Raw genomic sequence first — 3,825 nt, 5'->3', positions numbered from 1 at the left:
TTGGGGGAGCCAATAATGTTGAAAAGTCTCCTGGTATTAGATGAAGAGTTCCTTCCAGCCATAAACCCAGTCTGGTCCGTGGAAATTAGGGCAGGTAGGGCTTGCTGCAGACGCGTAGCTAGGATCTTGGCGAGAATCTTTTGGTCCACATTTAAAAGTGAGATGGGCCTATAGTTGCTACATTCTAGGGGGTCTTTGTCGTTTTTCAGTAAAAGAGAGATATTAGCTTCTGATAGGGTTGGGGGCAATCTGCCATTATTAAAGGATTCGTTGTAGACATTTACCAAATGTGGGGCTATTAGGTTTGAATATGCTTTGTACACAGCAAAAATTGGAGTGTTGAAATTTCAGGGTTAAACATGTCAGAGTTGATTTCCACTCTCAAAGTGTAACTTTAACACATTCTGATTCAAACAGTGCTCAGTGTTGGAGTTCTTTAACAGTGTTAGTCAAGCCCAAGCAAATTAACTCTGTAGAGATGTAAAGAACAGATGAATTACATCTCTACACAGTTAACTTGCTTGATAGGCCCCTGGACTTCATCCCAAGAAACCCCGTGTGGTAAACCCCTGGGCTTCAGCCCAGGTGAACCCATGCATCAATTAACAGTCACTCTGCTGCGCGTCTTCCATGTGCCGCTGCTGGTTTCAGGAATGGATGCAGACTTCAGCTGAGAGTTTTATACATGCGGTAAGTACTCCCCACCAAAGCTGTTCGAGAAGAGTATGCTCTTGGGATAGTGACAGTGTTCCCGTCCCTCAAAGACCCATACTCCAAGAAAGGCTATGTATAGTCATTATTATTGTACTCTTTGTTTACATAATTTTCATGTTTTGGGTTTTGTGTGCATTACAGTAACATTTAAATTCTGAGATTTCTTAGGAACTTATGAGTTTGATAACAGATTAATTTTGAATGTATTTCCATTTTAGGAACACTTCTATGATGCTGCAAGCAGCACCGGATACATTTCTTGGCGTCTGAAGACGATCCAGAGAAAGATTCGAAGAGGATCTGCACCTCCATGTAGCCCCACTGGCTTTTCCCCAGGAGGAGGTAGGAAAGTAACTGTCCACAAACTAGATAATGTTGTCATTAACATTTACTTGTACTTAATGATACTGTTCTGTTTCCACTTACCTATCTGCTAGGCTTTTTTTTTGAATGTGTGTGCTTTTCTTCAGGAGGCCCAAATTTCCAAAGGTCCCTTATTGTTGAACAGCAGCTGGATGGGGATGCATGCCAGGAAGCCATCTCTTTGCTCAACCATACAACAGACACTTCCTTAATTTTCCAGAAGATGAGAGAGACCTTTCAGCATCGTCAGAAGCTTATCAATGACACAGACAAAAGTCTTGACATCCTCTCCATCTTCCCAAGATTCCTGGATACAAAAGGATTGGTAAGTATGAAAGCCATAGAATGGCTTGAAATTTTGTGCTGAATGTGGTGGTAGTATATTTTCTTTCTTATAGGTGAATCAAGACTTCGCTCTCCTGTTTGATGATGAGGTATCCACCAGATTGCTTCAGAAATGGGATCCGATCTTCAGGTATAATGTCATCAAAGAGGCCAAACAGCTCACTTCAACACCAGAGTTGCATCAAATGGTGCAGTCAGCAGAGAGTCCACCAGGAAGTGATCTTGATGAGGCAACAAGTGAGTTTTGTTCTACAGAATTCTCATTCCAACTCAAAGAACTTTTGAAGTATTTGCAGTTAATTCATTCTCCTGACTTTGTCCATAGCCTATGACCAAGAGATGGCCTCCCTGTTGTTGCTGTTATATCTACTTCCGCCACCACCAGGGCGACCGAAGTGTCCAAAAATCAGCGCCTCTGATGCAGTTGAGAGACTTGTTGTCTTTCATAAGGTAATTGTAGTTAATATATAGTTTTTATGATAATTTGTCATGTCATCGTCTTAGTCTCATGTGTGAAAGTGGCTAAGAGGTGGATGAAACAAATTGCAGTCAAGTTTACATGGGGTGTAATGCTATTTTGTGACTTACTACTTTGTCTAATGTCCAATGTCCTTGTGTCAACCCCAGTCTTGCTGCAGTTTGGAAGAGCATCTTCGGAATCAGCAGAGCCAGCAGCCGTACCTCCTGGCCGTTGGGCGCCAGAAGAGGAAGATCGACAGCTTCTATGTCTCCATGGACAAGCGTCTCATCCCCTGCCAGGCCAACCGCTCCCTTGGGGCATTTGATGAGCTTTTTAAAGCTCATTTCGTGTTCAATGTGTCTTACGATGGTGCGCTTGTGAATTTTTACACATTCCTGCAGACAACAGTCTATAATATCGATATGGGAAAAATGAAGGAGTCACCAAGAGTTCGAGACATGAGAGCCAAACTCCTTAACCAGGAAATACTTGTCACAACCTGAGTAAAAGGCAAGGCAGTCTCTAAGAGGCATTGTGATCAAAATGCTTACATGTTTTATGTGTAAGAAAGTTTATCCCAGCAGTCAGGAGTTGATTTCACATTTAAGAGGTGAACACGGTTATTATCCTGGACCTAAGTTTAAGCTGTTTTGTTGTCAGCCAAGCTGCAGGCTTCAGTTCCAAACTTATGCTGGCTTTAGGAAGCACCTCAATATTGTCCACAGCAATGATGAGCAAATTGCTCAAACTTCAGCTGTTGCTTGTTCCTCTAGTGATCCAGTTTCAGATGCTTTGGAGGACCAATTTAACTCCTCAGATTTTCCTCAGAGTTCTTCCAGTGTTCTTCCGGTGTGTAGTTCTTCCAATGTTCCAGAGAGCAGTGATTCAGGACTTACCAGGGACTTATCCAAAGAAATGTGTGCATCCATCGTGGCCAAACTGCAGGGTAGTGGCATTTCAAACAGTTTGGTGTCCTCACTTGTAGGAGATTTGGAGGAATTAACAAGTGAGCTTCGCTCAGAAGCGAAGCAGGCCATTATTTCTGCTTTACCCACAACTGACCCCAACATATCTGTAGTAAATGAATGTTTTGAAAAATTTTAAAATCCTTTCACTCATCTGAATACAGAATGGAAACGAAATAAATACTTCAACCTAAAATGGGGAGTTGTAGAGCCTAGAGAAATAACACTTGGAATGAGATATGACACCAGGCGCAATCAGAAATCTGGTACTTATGATCAAGTACCTGTGAAGGATACTTTTATATATGTACCTATTTTGGAATCCTTGAAGTTCATGTGTAGAAATCCAGAGATTTGTGATTTGCTAAGGACAGAGTGTAGCTCAGAGCCTGACACTTATCATGATTTTTGTGATGGAAGTTACTTTAAAACTCATCCCTTGTTTTCAGCCAAAAGACTTGCATTACAAATTCAACTATACTATGATGATTTTGAAACAGCCAATCCTCTTGGCTCAAAACGCGGAATTCACAAAATTGGTTGCATTTATTTCATCATAAAAAACCTGCCTCCAAAATTTAATTCGATTTTGATGAACATTCATTTAGTATCACTTTTTCACACACCAGATCTGCGAAAGTATGGTTTTGATGTTCTACTCGAACCGCTGATAAATGATGTGAAACAATTGGAAAGCCAAGGGCTAAGTCTTCCATTTTCTGATGAGCAGGTATATGGTAAAATCTCACAGATCACTGGAGATACTCTAGGGATGCACTCGATTCTTGGTTTTAACGAGTCTTTCAGTAGCCGTCATTTCTGTCGCCTTTGTTTGATTGAGAAAAATGATTGTCAAACGGTGTACAGTGAGGATGATCCACTGATTTTTCGTGGAAAAGAAATGTTTGATATGCATTGCCAGTCTCTTCAGGAAAATATTCAGTTGAAGTCACTGTATGGTTTGAAAAGAAATTCTGC

General features: G+C 41.2%; 1 long non-coding RNA gene across 1 annotated transcript; it reads left to right on the top strand.

Annotated features, from left to right (window-relative positions):
- The first annotated feature begins 712 nt into the window (after nt 1–712).
- On the top strand, nt 713–2,750 carry LOC311013445. Its single transcript, XR_014597126.1, has 5 exons — nt 713–787; nt 933–1,056; nt 1,185–1,402; nt 1,748–1,872; nt 2,050–2,750. It is a non-coding gene; the product is annotated as an uncharacterized lncRNA (long non-coding RNA).
- The last annotated feature ends 1,075 nt before the right edge of the window (nt 2,751–3,825 follow it).

The sequence above is a fragment of the Eutrigla gurnardus genome (assembly GCF_963514095.1).
Source record: "Eutrigla gurnardus genome assembly, chromosome: 5".
Lineage (NCBI taxonomy): Eukaryota > Metazoa > Chordata > Actinopteri > Perciformes > Triglidae > Eutrigla > Eutrigla gurnardus.
This window is presented reverse-complemented; position numbering and strand designations above follow the sequence as displayed.